Here is a 20850-nt window from a genome sequence, read left to right on the forward strand (position 1 = left end):
CCTTAAACTCCTAATATAATCTCATGCGTAATATCTCAGCCCCCGGCAAAAGTGCCACAAATCTAAATGTGTCTACCAAAAAATCGATTTTGAAGTTTTTACTAGCGGTTGAACAGATATTTAGTTACTATTCGGAATCCGGCTTATAAAGGACGTCTTTAAGTATCCAATTTTAGGCATATAATAACAAGAATAATAACAAATACTTCTAACATATCCAAAACAATTCCTTTAATTTTTGTTAATTGAAATACATAATAACATATCATTTTCTACTGCCACATATGCTCCGTATGTATTATAATGACATTTTTTAATTGTAAAACTTAGTACGCAATGCACTTTATTCCAAATTATAACAAAAGTCAAACGTGATTTAAAAAACATTATTTTTACTTATGACGCTTGACAGAGGGGCGATATTTTATTGTGTAAACAAGAATATGAGACATTCCCGTAACGCACGTCACATTACAACAGTATAATGACAACATTATCATAATCAAGAAAATGTTTTAATTTCCGGCAGTAAACAACCTGAACTCTTAACTAATTTGTCCCATGCCGCGTTGCAGGTACTTGGGGCACATCCTGAAAACCAAATAACGCGTTTTACTTAATGATACGTATAACCGGTTATGAAAGTCGAATAATTTGATAATTTTACATTGGAATTATTCAATTATATTAGTAGGCGTCACCTTTTAAAGGATCGATTATAAATAATCACGATATTCAGTCGGTAACCGAATACGAAAGTGGTTACGAAATAGTTCCGAATTTACAGTTTTGATAAATTTTTATGCACCGCAAAAAATATTAAAACGTACTGAAAATACTGAAAATAGGCACCAGTTTTTGAATAGCATTACATTTTTTATTACATATTTACTCAAAATTTAATTTAATTTAGAGTATTGAGGCACAAGTCCCAACTCCATGGAAATAAAGTCCTTGAGTTGGGACGAAAAATATACGTCATTAATATCGTACAAAACAAGAACATCATAAAAAAATAACACATAAATATTCGACAACGACACTCGAGACTAATAAACCAGGGACTGAAATTACAGAAAAAACTTAACAAAATACTCTTTACAAAAGATGTTTAAGGTTTAATCATTAGAATGTGAATTCGAAAAAGAAAAAATATTTTGTTAAATTAATGTAATCCGTAAGGGTTTGTAAATAAATAGCTACCAAATAAAATTTTTAAAAACACATAAATATTAAAAGAACAAAAAAAACAATTATTTGATTTACGTGAAACAAAACAACATAAAAATGAGAAAGAAATGTGTTTTTTTTTAATCTTGGAAGCAACTATGTTACTCATACTTAAAGCAATTAGATTCTGAAAAAAAAAAGTTATTTTTGCTAGCTGATTTTTTGCCTAAAATAATCATTTTTATAGCGTTTTAAACTTTTCATGACCGGTTTTATATAATTCGATTATTCGTGCACTTCACTAGTTATATTCCATTACATTAAAAGGTTCTGCCTTTTCGTCATCCCATATAAATATATATATGGGTGAATCTTGCCAAGAACCTTCCTTGTGTAAATTATTTTCACATAAAATACACGTGAAACGTGAATGTAACGACAAATTTGGAACACATTAGTAGGATATTTCCAGTAATATGTTTATGTTTCGTAAAACATAAACATATCTCAAACGAATATAATGACAAATTACAAAACCATTATAACGTTTCTTAGATAAGAAAATATTAATACATTTTATGACTGTCCAAACCTTTGTTGGATGTACTAGAGTCAACGATAAATACGGAAATATCAGTACATAGATTAAGGAATGCTCAATATTCCATATTCCCCATTTATTGGGTAACATGGAAATTTGTAACAGGTATTGTGACCTAATTCTTTCATCTATTTTTAATGTTGCATTAGAAATACAAACAGATGGATTCCACATCCGCTCCTGAGTGGAGCGTGTAGACATCACCAGACGCCTCCAGAAGACCCTATCGCCAGCCAGCACTCTCGCCTCCTCTTATGTCAATCCTGCGTCCCATAGTTCCGCCGAATAAAATCGAAATCATCATCGACGGCCGTCCAGGATGGCGGAAGCCCGCAGGTGTAAATAAAAGGCAACTTAGAAGGTTCTCTCGATACAAACGCATCGCGTGTCCAAGCCAGGCCCACCACCGCGTCCTCAAGACGCTCGTTATAGGAAGCTGCTGCGTCCGTTCTCGGACTTCGGGGTTAGATATAAAATCAAACCACCGAATGCCTAATATTCTCCTCAAGCTCTTACTCCTAGAAAATTTGATTTTCGAATATTCGGCGCTTCAGCCGAGAGCGTGACTGAATATTCGCTAGTCGGCCAAATCACTATTCGTCGTATCTCTAAAATAAACTAATATTGCTGACTGCACTTAAAAAAATAAATAACGTTTTCATCCTTTTTAGATGTGGGCATGAAATTTTTTCAAGATTTTGTATTTTTTTTTTAAAGTAGCCTAGTTTCTTTTTGTTCCTTATCATTAAACATATCAAAAAGATAAAGTTTTTTAATTCATTTTAGATTTTTTCAACTATTTATTTAATTATTTTATTGACGGGCTTATGCAGTCCATTCTAACGATGGTAAATACAATTTCTTATAATAAATACAGGTACTTACTAATAAATTAAAATACAACTAAATTAATATTTTTAATTGAATCGGCATTCACTGTGTAACACTTTATTATAAATTATTATAAAAATAAAACTTAATTATTAGTGTTACACAATTGTATTATTTTACAAGAACACTACTATAGTTTCGGGAGAGCACTCCTCCCATCGACGGGTGATATAAAACTAATCAACAGTTTTATATCACCCGTCGATGGGAGGATTGCTCTCTCGAAACTATAGTAGTGTTCTTGTAAAATAATACAATTGTGTAACACTAATAACAAAGTTTTATTTCATAATAATTTACAACTAAATTAAATTAAAGCTAGGACAAAAAAAAATACTACCTCAAGACAAGATCCAGTCTATCTTAGTGATTTTTAAATCTATAAAGACTTGCGCCAAAAAAGTCCAGAAATTGTCCGTTTAGAATACTACACAATCGGGACATTGGTGCATGCAAGCCATATGATCAAGGAACAGCACATTATAACTGTGGTGCAATATCGATAATTTGGCAGACGAACAAGTTAAATTAAGGAATTCACTGTCATCAAGTAATACAAAAAAACGTGTCCATAAAAGGACTAAGTTCAACGGCAGTAAAACACAAAAGATAAAGGAGTAAAATTAGTTAATAAAAGTTTCGCTAGTTTTCCGCTTATATGACATCTACAAACAATGATGCGACGGCTGAATTTCAAAAACTCGTAGAAAACTTGCGTAAATGCAAAGGAAAATGAGACTTGATCCGGAGCATTACGGTGCAAAGTCCCATACTGCAAAACAACAATATATGTGAATTTGCATATTTATGATACGCCGAGACAAAAAAGGGTCGAGGGACGGAGAGAAAGGGGGTTGGAGACGGTCAAAGTGTTCTTCGAGAAGTTTCTCTTAAACAATGTTTCTCAATCGGAAACGTGAAAAGTCACAAGGAGTAATCGCGAGAGGTTAAGGTATACATTATTCGATAAGTAAATTTAAATAAAAAATAAACGAACGAAAAACACAAAATGCCAAACACTACAAATGAAACGTAAGGTCAAATAATTTTTATATCAAATAATAAAATAACCACAAAGTTAGGGCTTCAAATATAAACTTTATAATTTTTATATTGTTTGTCAAAAACCGGCTTCTCCTGAATATTTTTTTATAGTTTTCTCTTTACTGAGAAAATGCTGAAAAGTTTCTTAACATGGACACAGCCGACTTCGCACGCAAAAGTTAAACCAACTAGAAAAAACTTGCTATAAATATAAGACTTGTAAATAATTAGCATGGCAAAAAATAAACAATTCTTATTTAAATAAACTATTTCTCAATATTTGAATCATAAAACAATAAAGAAAAAAATACGGAATACAAAAAGTCATTGAATATATTAATGAATTTATTGAATCAATTCATTTATTAATTTATAAATTAGATGCAGTTGGCATTGATTACCAGATGAAGGTTGAATTAGAAAGAAAAAGAATTGATAGATTTAGATGGCGTATATATTTTATTTACGGCACTTTAGCAAAATCACGTTAAAATTATATTTTAAGATTAAATATATAATTTTAAAAGACAAAAAATGTATATTTTTAAGTGCCTATTGATGTAAAAATGGTACATGTAGGTACTTGTATTTTCTATCTAATCTTCATTTCTATGTAATCTACAATACTTTTTTCATCTTCATTTTCAACATTTTGTTTATTACTGATTATAGGTGTTTTTATTTACTTTTTGCAACAACAGCGATGAATTAAATTTATTGGACCCAGGATTAATAAAAACACTTTTAATTATCGTGATCTTCGAGGAAATTGATCATTATGATGTAGTTAGGTGGTATCCGAATTAAAAATTTAAGTTTTCTAAACATAATTTACCGTTAATCACTATTACCCTATGTGTCTGTGCGCCAATCACAAACGCGCGTGTTGAACACAAAAAGCAACGAATCAACTATCGCGAGATAAATGATGACGTAGCATTGGTAAAAACATCATTTTCAATCAGAACTAAAATTATAGTTATTTATCTATTTTACTAGGCGAACATATTATACATGTCAAGAGATAACATAATGCATTTAAGAACCGGGTTGTGGTTCCGTGGGCTCATGTCACGAACTCGCTGATCAAATGTCGTAGATTCGAACCTCACTCTACCACAACTTGATTCCCCATTTAACGATTATGAATTATTTACAACTCGTTGAAAATGGCCCTCAAAATGAAAATAATTGGGTAAACCATATAAACACAATTTCTCTTATTTATTTATGCTGGTATCTTATCTCTTGTTTATGCTGGTATCTTTAATCATTTCATCAGAAAAAATGTATGAAAATTCTTGTAGAATCCCGAAAGTATAATCATATTTTTTTCATTGACCAAAAATCGTGAAGATTTCAAAACGCATTAAAAATTTCAGCTTAGTTAAATGGTGCAGGTTTAAAAATTTCAAAAACCACTTAACATATTTACTTTTATTAACATATTACAACGAGATGAAGAACATTTTAGAGAAGGTAATATAGAAGTCGAGGCATCTACAGGGTTTTATAACCTGTCATTGGATGGTTTAAGTGGCAAATTTACACACTGTAACATTCGTCATTCTGACAATATTTGAACATCTATATTCCTTTAATCCTTTCATCTGTTGATGTTTATGAGGTTAAAGAGCTGAAACCTTTATTAATGCGGGTGAGATTCATCTAATTGAATTATTTCACCTACATACTAGGCAAAGCCTGATTTTTTTATTTTTTTTTTCGATTTCTATACTTCTTCATGAACCGGGTGGATTTATAAACAATGTTTTGAGTTTGTCCAAATTTTTGTAGACAAGGACTGAATTCAACTCCAAATGACAGGTCATAACAATGAAAATGTCAATGACAGCCAATGACAGGTCGTAAGCCCTGTAGATGCCTAGACTTCTATATAACCTTCTTCATCTCGTTGAATCCAGTCCTTGTCTACAAAAATTGGACAAACTCAAAATATTGTTGATATTTACTTTTTCAACACTTTTTTTTTTCTTTTAACAGGGCTCGGACAATTAGTTTGAGGAGCAATGCTCTTGAGGCCTTAAATAAGGCGAATTCGAGAGACGCCAGCGGACTAATTTGTGTTTTGTGTGCCAACAATTTGGACGTGAAGATGTTATGCTAAATGTTTGCAAGTTTCCTAACACTTTATATGTCATTAGGATGAATTACGGTATTTACATCTGCTCTGTCTTCTCCCCCACTGATGCTGAAGATGAAAAGGTCCTTCGAGGGGGTCGTAAATGAGGGGTAAACTTGAAGGAGTAAGATCGTACGTATGAAGATAAATATTTAACAATTTTAATTTATTACAATAATAATTACTAACGGTAGCAAAAACAGGTTACATTATTAAGCATTTTCCGTTATTTTGTCGTAAAAAAAATATTATACGGTATTTGAAATCAGCACATGATCTGTATCTGTCGACATACATCCCGAATAAGTCTCCTGGTTTCGACATTCCGATAGGGAAAAAGGAACCGCATATCATCATCACTCTCCTTCCGCACCTAATGGTGCATAGGGAATTACATTGGTATACCAACCGCAGTGTATCTTGATCATTTTTTGTTACGTAAAGGAAAGATGATCAGTCCTACGCTTTAGGTACCAGTCCAGGGACTATGAAATATTCTAGTGTAAAAACACCCTTTTAAATAAATATTTCATGTCAACCATATCGGGAATCGAACCCGAGACCTCTTGTTTGGTTGGCAAACGCGCTGACCATTACACCACGGGGCCGACAAATACTTCGATTCCTGGCAGCGTAAATATTTTTTTAATGGTGGTTTAAGACTGAATCGCCTTACCTTCAATGTAACAAAAATGATCTAGGTGCTCTATGCGAGACTGGGTGCGGGTGAGGAAATGGTGATGATAGCGATGAACAGAAATAGGTTTTATTAATGTTTAAAATTCTCAATTGAAAATGTTTTTGTTAAAATGTATTATTTGTAGTTACGATAGTAGGATCAAAGCACTACTGTGCTTTGAATGGCCGTTTAAGGTTCAGCTTGTAATGAAATCCACATTAAAGGTATAAATTTCATTATTTAAGCATACAGAATAAAAGAAAACAATAAAAAAACACATTAATTTTTCTAAGAACGTTTATTTTATTATTGAAATACGAGTATTACAATTATAATTAATATAACTCTAAAAAAATAGCAGAATCCTCAGTTAATGACCACTACTACTCCAGTAAAAATAATACTCAGATTTAGTTACATCATAACATTATAAAACACCCTAACACATTGGAATATGGATATATTCGAAGAATTGCATAAGAAATAGCATCAAATAAAACACTTACCATACCTTTCTTTATAAAAATACTATCAATCTCAGAACAATAACGGGAAGACGCGCTATTACCTTTTGATAACTCACAGTTCAGAACTGATAGATTTGTTTCTTACCAAAAGATGTGTCCGCCTACTGCTTTTGTCATAGTTTCTAGAGTTAAAAGTTTTTTGACTGGATATATGTAGCAATTCTTAGTTTATTGTGTTTTATTAACCAATGGTCATTTACTGGGAGGTGGTCATTTACTGGTGCTTTGACCCTAGTTGTCAAAAGCAGAACGATATCAGGGCCTAAATTATGAACTTCATATGTTTATATCGAGACGGTATACTTAACTTCTGTACTATCTGTATCTTCCTCGGTATGTTCTACCTACTTGTCATCTCGACATCATAGGATCGAAACGGACCAATGAATGACCGCAAAAATTAGTCCGCGTTCCTTATTTCATTAACATTTAAAATAGTTCTCATTTATATTTTAAATAGGCTTCTCTGATAGAAAATGCCCACTTCAAAGCGATTATAAACTCCAATAAATCCCGATTTGAGCAAACTAATTATTTTTTCATACTGGCAACTTTTTTACGCCGAGAAACTCACATACGTTAATAGGACAGAATCTAGCGGCATTATTTTTTGCATCTACCCGCTCGTTTCGGAAACTGACAGTTATGTCAGAATTTAATTCGACTTCAAAATTGACTTATTTTTTTCTTATATTTTGAATAGGCTTTTAAGAAAAAAAGTGCCAGCCTCAAAACGATTAAAAATATAAGTTAATCGTAATTAAAGGAAAAATCGCTAGGTGGAACCAAATTTTTGTCACTTTTAATGCATAGGTAAACATATCGAGGGGTTCCAGACCTGTCAGTATAAACCGATGTACTTACATCAAAGTTTAAAGGTGGGGGGATCGGTAGTGTATCTTAGTAGTCGGTCGGGAAACTTTTATCTTCAACTATGACGTCATTCTAAAGCTTTATCATTTCAGTGCGTAGATATGTGTACCGTGACGTACGCTTCCTCTTGTTTCATATCGATGAACCTATCCAAAAAAGTAGGGGGTCGGTAATGTTTTTTCGTAAACGCTATAGATAATTTATCTTCAACTATACCGTCAAGGTGAAGGTATGACGTCTTTACCTTCTCATCATAATCGAGGCCCTGATCAAGAATTTTGCGGATTAGTCTCGTATCAAAATAAAATATGAATATAACTTCGCCTAAAATCAAATTTGTAATCATATATACATACATCATTAAAATGAATTTGTCATCTCAACAAAAAATATTCTACGTAGCAAAATAAGTACTCTATTTTAGCTGTATAATAATACATTTTATTTCAAGTTGTACCACTTGGTCAAAGCCTCTCCACTCATTTATCATTAAGATTGTTACCAAGATAGGAATAATTTTTGCGACACAACGCAGAATGGCGATCTCCGGAGAGATCTCATTTCTTGATGAGGCATGAACGAGGGCGCAAAAAATATTCGGCGAAAATTTACATAATGAACACGTATCAATTTCCCCAGAAAGCGCGAGGCGACAGAGGTACACCGGGAGATGCAAATCACAAAGCAACTCCAAACATCTTGACACTCTTATTATTCTTCCAGAACAAAAGAATGATTCAAAGACGCGAGACGTCTCACTCGATAACGAAGAAAGGCGGGGAGGAGAATAAAGGATAAAAAACAGGAGTGATTAAAATTCAGGCCATTTTTACATCATTTCAATCGCACGTCTTGACTTTTTGAGATCCTCGACTCCTGTTTAAGCTTCGTGATTCATATAATTAGTTCTCCCGCATTAGTATAAGCCTTCTTTTTAAAAACCTGCACTATCCTGGATTCAAACTAAAGATACGAACTCTTTTTTTCTATGATTTATTTTGTTGCCCTTTAATAATAAGGAATATTTTTGTGTTTTTTAAAATATTTTTTATTTCCTTTTTTAATTACTATAAAAAAATACCATATTATCTTTTACAGAATATCTTATTTTTTCTTTCTTATGTTACACAAAAATATTATAACTGTCTATTTTTTATTAAAGGAGCAAAAATTCATTAACATTTTCTTGTATACCCACGAACAGGCCATGCCTTTGTGGGATTTTTTTGTTTACTATCAATATGTATTTCATTGTTATATAATTATGCTTTATTTTTTTAATACTCTGTTTTATCACTTGTGTTTATCGTAAAAAAACAAAAAAAGTAATGATAATTAAAAAAAAAAAAAAATAGAGTTGAAAAATAAGGAACTTCAAAAAAAATACAAAAGAACTGCATAAAAAGTTTTCTTGCGCGCGGTACAAATAAGAGCTTTTAATTGCAGGGAAAAGTTTCTTGACAATGTACGGAAAAAAAAATATTTTTCTAAAAACGCACAACTTTAAACGACGTCATCGGTTCATATACACTAATCAATGATATAAGATATGTGAAGGATATCCGGTTTGCTTACTGTAAACGAACCAAACGGGAGAACTGACAGAGAAGAACCTCTGACGCCACACGCGGAGTTATTTAAAATACAAAACTTTAAAAAATCATAGCGCTAATATTAAGACATATAAAAATTAAAATTAAAAATTTTGGCTTAGTTTAATAATCTATTGACAAATAAAAAAATAAATATATAAACACTGAACTTCTTCGTTCAAAACTAGCGCAGCGCTGTAGTTATTTTTATATTAATTTTATCAATTTTTAAAACGACAAAACGAACTAACAAAACAAACAAACCAGCACACCGTTTCTCCGTAAGGGTAGGCAGAGAGAATAGAATGCCATATCACTCTGTCTTCGCATACAGATCACGCTTCCTGTACATTCATACATCTTCTCATGCACGCCCGCCGATTGTTTAGACTTCCGACATGTCCAACCTCGCGTATTTGTTGAATTTGGTCATGCTATGTCTTTCTCGGTCTTTCCCGTTTTCTGCACCTATGAACATTGGCACCGTGAATCTTTTTAGCCGTTCTTTTGCTGTCCATTTGCCCAACACGTCCGAACCGACGCAGAACTCCTTTCTTGATTTTGTCGATAATGCTTATTTCAGCTTTACGGGATCTCGACATTTGTGCTCCTATCATAAAATAAAATATTAAAAATAGTACATACATCCAGTTAAAGTTTTTCACAAATATAATAATAGCACGTGTTGCAAGATGGTTAGGGGTGAGAAATAAAGTGGAGGAATGGAGGAGTGGAGAAGAGGGATTTTTGTAACACAGTTGTCCAATTCGAAATTTACTTACAATAATAACGTAAACATATCAAAAGGTACATAAATTAATTACACACTAATAAATATTTCATTTTAGAGTGTTGAAAAAAAAATTCCAAGCCACAAAATTTAGTATTAAAAATATGTAAATGATAGACTGAGTTAAATTTGGAGCAGCTACGATGGATAAAATAATTTTGAACACAGTTTTTTTTTGGCAATGGATGATAAAAAAAATCGAACCTGTGGTGTTGATTTCACAGAAAAATTTATTGGGTTATGAGTTACAAGCAGATAAAGCAAGGCATCGGATCCCTGAAACAGCATGTTATATGCTATTCCTACATGCTAAATTGTAAAGCGGAATGTTTATATTTATTAAACTATATGAAAATATTTTTTGTACATTTGCTTATTTCCCTAAATTGTTGTGTTTTCTATAAGAAAAAATGTAATATTTTTTGTCGTGAAAATCACAATTATTAAAATAAACTTTTCTAAAGCTTGCGTGGGGCTGTGTTGTTATTCACCGTGGTAATTGGGTGTTTAGGGCAGATGTGATGCGAAAAAATTAACTTTTATCCCTACTTTTGCGAAAAATCACATCAAGGGCGTTTTACAATTCTGTACTTTAAAACTTAAAGTCGAGTATGAATATACGATGCTGATGCTAATACCACCGCTAATAAACAGAAAGAAGGGAATAATGAGAGAAATTTGTCACGAAAATCAAACTGAAGGGAATAACCAGCAGTAGTATGTCAAAAGGAAAACCGGAAATGACACATTCTTCTTCGTGTCCAGCCTCTTTCGTACACTTACAGTATTTTATGAGAACTAATTTGTCTTTGGTAAAAGCTCGAATAAAACGGAATGCCTCCGAAGATTTGCTCTAAGGACAGCTGATGAATTGAACATTTCCTTTGGCTCGCTCCGAAGCGGGAATTGAATGTAAGTCTATCACATTATTTCACTAAATTATCGAAGTATTCAATTAATCAAATTCAGTCTTGTGGAATTTGGGAAATGGACATTCATATTTTTTTACTTAATAACGCGATGTTTAAAGGAAAAAATATTTAAGAAAAAGAATCGAACTAAACGGCAATTTTGTAAACAATGACCTTTAGAAAATAATTTCAAATTATCATAATGCGAACGAAAATAGTTTGGTCTTTGATACTTCGCATATAATTATTGTGCTTACTTAATCAATCGAGTATGTACACAAGTAATTTTTCTTGCGTTTTTCAATTAATTTGACATTATTTAATGCAAGAATTTTATGATTAGCATAATATCTACATTGGTAGGTTCATAAATAAAAAACACAGAAACATAATAATACATATCGAATACAGGTTGATTCTTTTCGTGGTAAGCGATTTAAAAGTGCCGGCTGTTGGTGGATAAACTTATGACAGCGCGCGTTGGAAGCGTCAATTCAGTACAATTTTTACCGTGAAACACTACACACCAAAACGACGCTCAAAAATTGTGAAATTACATTTTCAAAATAAGTCCTCAGTTGTGTTAACGCAACGTTCGTATAGACGTATATATCATGGTAAAAGTGTGCCTACACCGAAGACAATAAGAACGCTGGCGGTCAAATTGAAGGATTTTGGTACTGTGGCAATATCCAAGCCTAAGAATCAAATACGTAAACGCAAAAGCAACGAAGCTATAGCCACCGTAAAGGATGATAGTGACGAACACCCAGAAACCGCATATCGTCGACATGCATAGCAAATTCGCATGCATGCATCGACCATGTAGACCATTCTGAAGGTCGATTTGAAGGAATTTCCATATAAAGTAAAGACAACATAAAAATATTGCCATCCAACAAGCCCAGGAGTATTTAATGGGCCAAAAACATGCAGGACATCATCAAAATCGAGCCCGATTTTTGGCAGCGTTTAATCACGGCCGACGTGGCACACTTTACGCTGTGTGGAAGCGTTAATATGCAAAATGGTCGTTACTGGGGCACTAAAAATCCTCAAATAATTCATGAAGTGTCGCTATACTCACTAAAAGTCACCGTCTGGTGTGGTGTAAGTGCCAAAAACATCATCGGCAAGTCTTCTTCGTACTAAGAAGATAAAGAAGGAGTGACAGTAACGGCGCTACCGCGCCATGTCAACTGATTATTTTCCAGCAGACATGACATAAAGCATTATTTATTTCAACAGGATGCGGATGGCGCGACAAGCCATACCGCTCGCGAAAGAAGGATTTTAGGGAAGCAAATGTTCCCCGATCGTCTCACCACAAAAAACGGCGATTACAACTGGCCACCGCGGTCTCCAGATTTGACGGCTCCTGGCTTTTTCCTGTGGGTATATCTCGAGGGATCAAAGTTTTCAAGTTAATGTCAACCAGCAAGAGACCGGAGCAACTTAGAGCCAACATACGCAGAGAAATCACCAAAATTTTCGCAGCAACGCTCGAAAATGTGATGGAAAATGCCGAAAAAATTGCTAATCTTTGCGTACCGGTAAAGGCGAACATCTGCTCGACATAGTATTCCACAAGTGATCAAACAAATTGTGCTGAACTAAATTGACTCCCAAAGAAAGATTTTTACTGATTTTTTGTGTTTTAGTCAAGTTATCAAAAAGAACTACGAAAAAATCAACCTGTATTTAACTTTTTTCAAATAATCATGAATCGATGCGATTTTCAAACGATTAAAAAAATATATGCTCATATAAAAGGGTATTTTCTTTCAAATCAATTCATATTTTTAGAACGGACATTTAATCAAGTTGCCTTTGTGACAAACATATAGATAAACTCTGCAATAAGTGTACAAATGCAGTACTGAAAGAGGTTTCTTCTAGCGATAAGTCCACTGTTAACAATGCATCATTATTTTTCTATGCATATTTACGGTCAGTAAAAATGCGGGATTCTATTACCCTAGGTTCAGAAAAAGTTTTAAAAGTATTTTTTATCATTAAACACACTGAGCCGTGTATATTAAATGAATAATAATTACGCTTTTAAAACACACATCAAAACAAAACGTATTGAAATAAAGAATTGTCTTGTAATAATGGTAAAAAAAATATGCATTGTTAATACAAAATGTCACAATTAAAACAAAAAAAAAGAAAGAGGACTATACGAATGGGAAAAAAAGTCACAAAAGAAAAAACAAAAGATATTCTTTCGTGTGTTCACCTTTTCATTATACATAGAAGGTTCATACCGCGGTGCAACTTACAAACCGAAATCTGTGTCAGCCATATCATCTAAAAATACCTCCATACATAGTCAGTCTACAACAATGGCTGCATCATGCGGTGAATTTGGCAGAGGTTCTGGCATTATTTAATAAAGGTAATGGGAAAATACCAACACTGGTACGAATACAATAAAATCTAAATGCATTAACCCACATTATTGTGAATTACGTAGTTGTACTGCGCGGATTAATTAGTCGTTTCCCAAGTTTATAACTATTTTGAGGAAGGACCTTCAAATTTTGTAACTATGTATTTATTTATAAGACGGTACAAATATGAAGATAAAAAATCATTTTTCAACGTTAATTTAACAATGCGTTATAGTTAGTGTAATAGAGAAATATCACATACACGAATACCGATAAAAATACGTGAAATGGATTTAGAAAAATTAATTCTATTTTCGAAATCAATATGATTAATGTGGAAAAATGTTTTCATTTATTATTTTTAAAATAAAATCGTTAAAAAATGCGCATTCGCGAAAATGCGACATGATATTGGCCTTGACACTCGTGACGTGAATAATAATATATGACGGTCTTTTCATACTGCAATGACAAAACGTCAAACTTTAATGCGAATCGTGACGTATGAGGGGCGTGGCCAAAGCGAAGCGTTTTCGCGGGAATTCAAATTATACATATTTTTTTTTATTATGGTACTAATAAGTACAAAAAAATATTTTTACTCGATAGTATTTCATAGTTATTCATTCATAATTGTAAAAAAATATATATTTCTCAACTGTACTATTCGTTTTTGGAATTCCCTACATTGCTCTTTTACTTACTAGGCGCAGAGAGGTATGAGATTAAGTGGCAGAGTGTTAGTGAATAATCTTTGAGACGATTTTAAGTATTTTGTTACCATGTTTAGTAAATAACAGCATTTATCGATATTATTCCTGGTCAATTAACTTTCTTTCCCATCCTTCCCTTGGCCCATTCTTATGGTTTGGAACAAAACAAAACAACATTTTTGACATTACATAAGATTGCATAAAAATTATTGGAGTCGTCGCGCGTCGTTGTAAAAGTTATCATAAATCGTTACATGATTCATAGTAAATTTCATCACCCAGTGCCCAAAATTGAAGAACATCCTCATCGTATCAAAGGTAGGTCAATATTATGTGTTCCTTTCCTATCTTCAAATATTTCCAACCTTTCACAAAACTTATTGAAATTCGTTCTTTCGCTACAGTCCACTTTTCGTTAACAACCATGTTATAGGTTTCAATCAAATTAAGGTACAATCAACGATTAACAATTCAATTTTGTTTAAATCGATTTTTTTTTTTACAAGGAACCCTATTTTCCATTAAAGTGTACTTTTTTACCCGTTACTGCGTGGAACGCATCCTATCTAAAAAGAGATTTCCGTGTATATTCTTATATTAGTTGATTCTATTTTGATAAAATAAAAATAACACTTAGACAGAACTATTTAAAAACATCTGAACCAAGATAATGGCTATAAAATATTATCTTTTACCTATTGAATTATTTTGCTATAAAACAAAAAGAGATTTAAATGTGTTTTTATTAATTGTTAGATTAATATAACAAACAATTGTATCAAATGCAAAATACGCGTCATCTTTTAACAAGTACAATGGCATTGTGTTATTACCATATTATTATTAATCGTAAAGTAAAATACCCTTGGTATAATTCAATACAGTATTATAAAACTATTAAATAAATAAAAAGCTATCAGATTTTTTTCAATAAAACAATTTCCCTCGAATTGAATTTTTTTTAGTGTTTAATTTTTTTAATATTATGACAAGAAAGATCATAAGCCCAGTAAATTCCTATTTATTCAGATTTATCGTCTTATACCCCCCTTCTTCATCCAGTGGTGCAAAGGCCACTGCATTGATTAATCAAATGCAGCGACTTTCGGCCATCTGTTAAATTTTGATAAGGTGATCAGTCTTACCCTTAAAAATATATTTTTATTTTTTATTTAAATTTCACTGATAAACCCTTACGGATTACATACATTTAAGAAAATATTTTTACTTTTAAAATTCACATTCTACTGTTAATAATAATATTTTTAACATCTTTTGTAAAGGTTGTCTGAGTCTTTTGTTTAGTTTTGTCTGATAATTTTTTTATAACAGTCCATGGTTTATTAGTCTCGATTCTCCTTTTATCGTCTTAAAAGATTGCATATAATATTATTCTGATATTCTCATATTGTGTTCATGTTTACTACAGTTTTTTTCAAGTTTTAATTCTTCGTCTACAATTACATCAGTGGCTAATTTATGAATAAATTTTAAGGATTCTAGTTTAAAGATTTCAGTTACATTTAATTGTTTGGTTTGTTTAAAAAGTTCTTTAGTTGCCGTTAGATAGGGAAGGTCACATACTAACTTTAATATTTTATTTTGCTGACTTTGTAGTCTGTTTATGTCATTTTGATTTCCTGTTCCCCATAGTAGTTGCATATAACATATTTTAGTTTTTACATAGGCTTCATACATTTTTTTTTTCCCTTTATTGGAACAAAGTTTTTGAATTGAAAAAAAACTCGATAAAGACGTCACTTTGCTAATTAAATTGTAATTAAATTGTTGATATGAATTGTCCATGTCAATTGTCTGTCTATTGTTAGTCCTAAGTATTATCATTGCTGTTATTGAATAAATCGTTAATTATTTACTCCGAACTAATTTTTAGTCAAGAATATAATCTATGCAAACGGATAACAGCGGAAAATAGCAGATGCCAGCTACATCGAATTGCAATGGCTTGAATTGTTCCGTGAACCTCCCTTACAAGACTCAATACCCTTACAGAATCGGACATCCGAGCAAACATTTAACCAGACGCCAGTAATAACAAAACTGAATAAGGCTTGTGTTACCGCCAAAGCCGAGTTTCGGTGTGTTTACTTGGTACCGAGGTGTAGGGGCTTGATGAGAAATTATGCCACACTAAATCCAGTTAGGTTGGGTGTGCTATTACCAAGGACGGGTATATTATGCCACAGTAGGTAATTAGGCCAAACATTCATTATGTTTTATTTTAAAAATACAATAAGCAAGCATTATTACTCGGTTTCGTCTGTGAAACATTAAAACTAATAAAAGCTATTTTCTTAACAATAGCTTATTAAATGACGCTGACGCATGGCGTGATTTTTTTTACGTCGCTACCCATCGCGCTGGGAAGGAGTTTACCAAGCAACGCCTATTATTAAGTGAAATTGATTTTTCATTTATGTATTTCACAGTTTTAAAATGTACAGAGTTTCTTTGTTTCAGGTCCCGACTAGCTAAGAAATTCCTGTGTTTAGGGAGGATCTTCTTTTTTACAAAGGTTTTTTTTTATTTCATTAAATGATGCTTAATAACTTTAAAGAATAATAATAATAATTAAAAAAATCAATATAAACATAAATTAGAAAACATGCGGGTAATAATAATAAAAATTGAATCATAAATATAAATAAGAAAATACAACATTTATAGATAAGAAATAAGACATAATTATTATAAATTAGAAAACATACCGATAATAATAAAAATTAAAGCATCGATACAAATCATAAAATAATGCATTTGTAATTAAGAAATGAATCATTAATATAAAATTGGATATTATAATATTGTTTTTTTTTCTGACATGTTTAGGTACAGGTAACTGTGAAATGTACTTAAAATATACACATTTTAAACAGGAAATTCGATTTTATTTTAAATAAAACTGAATTAACTCTCTTAACTGTCGTAAAATCAAATTGTTTTTACGTAAATGTGTATATTTGTATGAAAATTTGAGTGCCTTCGTCGGTAATCTGTAATTGAACATGTTACGAAAACAATTAAATATTGAAATTTTCACATCGAAAATTCGATTTTAATTTAAAGACAATTGAAGACAACTCTGTTAACTTCCCATTGTAATCGGGGCCCTGCGTCGCGATTATAAACGCTATTTTCATCGGTACATATCGAGACGGTATAAACTAACATGGATATTTATGTACGAAGATGTGATTATTTGTACGAAATTTATCTTCGACGAAATTTCGTCGGAATCGTCGGAAACCTATAATTGAACATGTTTAGAAAAAAAAAATTGTAAACATATTTTATTTTTCATACAGAAAACTTATTTTTTCTTTCTAGACATAAGTTTTAATTTCCGATCTGAATACGAACCCTGGAAGTGTTCAATTTTAATACAGAAATGGCAGCTTTAATAAAATGTTACCGAAGAGATATGTATTTTCTACTTGAGTCTTATCGCTACCAAGACGACGATATATTTTGATTTCGGTGTTAACTAATTGGACCATGTTATGCAGAAAACATCCAACCTACAATTTGCGAAATTTGACTTTTTGATGAACGCTACTTCTTTAACAGTTAATTTTTAATTTGCTGAAGACATTCAACTGTTTAAAGAGCTTTTATAATTTTTTACTTTAAAATTATTTTCATACATAAAAAGTTGCAGAAAAAAGGTTAAAACAGTAGGAATTTTATATTTTTTACTGAGTTTTATAGCTCTTATATTGAGAAATGGGAGATTCTCAGGGGTGCTTCATAATAATACAGTAACCGATATTTGCGAAATTCTCGTCTTTGAGAGAATATGCAGAATGGGTGGTAAATTAAATACTTCACATTGTCCAGGGATCCTTATGTCTCTGGGTATGAACTGAACAAATATATTGTGCCATCCTTGGTGTTGAAATTGTCAAACGTAGTATCCACCTACTAAAAATTCTTTCACTGTGGCTTGATTAAATTGATGTAGTTTATAAGCTTTGAATAAGCGGTGTTACATGCATGATTTATCTTTTAGTGACTTATATGAAGGGCGTCGGAGTTATAAAATAACGATAATTATAATATAATCTAAGGTTATTAAATTTATAAAATTACTACGAGTTGACATAGGCTATTGTGATACAACTAAATACATTTTTTGCTGCCATTCGTGTTTGCAATATGGTCATGAAGATGAATGACAATATCCAACAAAGGCAAAGCATATAATTTGGCAAAATTAACAGTGAACGGGGCAGTAAAAAAGTCGAGTTAAATTCATTTACAATCGCGATGTATGGAATTGAAAACATCGAAAGGGTAACTCGTTTGTTGAATGAAAAAACATTGATTTTTTGTATAAGTGGTCCAACGGTTTTTAAAACGGTTTCGGGTATGTGGGGGTGTACTTTCACTGCACATACACCACGGTCGTGATGTCGTGGTTAAGACGCGTGCTGCTTGCCTTACATGCATAACAATACTAAAATGTAATTTATTTTTTTTCGACCTTTAATGTTTGATATTTTCTTTCGCCACTGCAATTGGGCCGACTAACAATGATGTGCTTTCTATTTTGGCTAAATAAACGGTGCTTTCAATGAGTGCCATATTAAAAAAAATTATAAATATATTTTTAAACTTCTTTCTTAAATATTTTGTATTCTTGACTGTTCTTTTTATTTCCTTTACTCATTTCGTTAAATAAAAATATTCCTTCGTACGTACAACTTGAGACTTTTTAACATAACTTATTTTGGCGCAACTGACCTTTAAACATACCCTCATTATTTAATGAATCAGACATTCAAACATAAATTTATCACGTGATTGCGTAGGTATGTTTTATAAGGAATTCGGTTAACGTGGCCTTTTACCGCACAATTAATGTCTGTTTACAATCCGACCACTTTGTTTTACTTGTTCCCAAAGGAACCAAATCAGTATTAAAGGTAGACCAACAATACAAAAACGTTATTTAAATGCTAAAACAATGAATTGCTTTAGTGAAAAAACAAGTTATCAAACATTGTTTACATTATACGTCTATGATAAATATCTATTATTGTAATGCTTACAAATATGGTATAGTGAAAACTTAACTGAGTTATTATTTAAATAATTTAACTAAATATTTACTTTGTGTAAAATCACTATATAAACTTAATCTGTCGACCGGTTCCAGAACGAGAATGTTCCTTTATCAAAGATTAAAAATAAACTAACACTAAATATAAACAGTATTTTCAGTTTATCCTAATTTTTGTAGACAACGACTGGATTAAACTCCCTTAGGAGCTTAACATTAACATATTAGAACAGAGATGAAAAACATTTTAGAGAAGGTAACATAGAAGTCTAGGCATCTACAGGGCTTATGACCTGTCATTGGCTGGTTTAAGTGGCCACTTTACACACTGTGTAACCTTCACTATATCCTTCAATTATTTAATTTTCACATTAATTAAGTTTTTAGCTTTTTAATTCCACAAACATTTTATTTTATCATTTTATCCAAAAATATCTTACTTTTTGTTTTGTACACCATTTTGTGAAAAGGACCTAAATTGTATTGTTATGTTTTTTATTACAATCAATATAGTGTAAAGTTTCCGCAAACCAATTTTTGTAAAATTTCCATTGAAAATAAACGTAAAAATGGCATTTTTCAATAAAAAATTATAAAAGCGCCAACTAGGAATAATTAGTTTCATATTTTCGTTTAGAATCACTTTAACCATGAAGGTAGCTACAGTTTACAGCAATATAACGGGCCGTTGGTACTCAGGATGATAATTGCAAAGCGCAAACCAAATCCATCTGTTACACGTTTGTTCTTAAACTAAGCTTTTGTTCTATGCAATGAGCTAAAGGACTTCTCTAGCGAACTTGAACCTCGGACCTATGATCCGTGAGTCCGCAACACTAGTCACAGAGCCACAACCCTACTTCCAGTTATCTGTAATATTTTTTATGTGACTTTATACTTTAAAAAAAAACAGAGATGTTGAGAGGATCCGGGGGGTGAAGAATACGTGTTGGCTGCTGTACATACATCCTCCTCCTTCCGCATTTATCTGCATAGAGATTGTATTCCTTAGGAATAATTTGATATCACCCTATGAGCAATTGAAAATATTATTTCATCCGATTAAAATGAATTTTCTCCGGTAAATTTTACTAATTTTCATGTTTTATGATGTTGTTAATATGTTATGAACAAATACATAAGTGTGAAAAATGACTTTGATGAAATAGTTTGTAAGCTGAGTAACTGAGTATTCTGATATAATGTTTACGCCTATGGATTGTGCACAATAAATCAAACTTGAGAGATTTCAATATAAGTATTAAGGCAACTTATCATATCTATTGTGAATTGGAATTTGAATAACGCGCTATTTATCCTCGTCATTCAAGTAACACATGGACACTATAAACATATAAATACGATACATCCTGACCGGAAATAAGCTCAATAAAGCTGTTGAAAAAGCTTTGACGTTTATCTCCCAAAAAAAACATA

This window comes from Micrasema longulum, unplaced genomic scaffold (assembly GCF_059751315.1).
Source record: "Micrasema longulum isolate JH-2025_06_02 unplaced genomic scaffold, ASM5975131v1 h1tg001485l, whole genome shotgun sequence".
NCBI classification, from domain to species: domain Eukaryota; kingdom Metazoa; phylum Arthropoda; class Insecta; order Trichoptera; family Brachycentridae; genus Micrasema; species Micrasema longulum.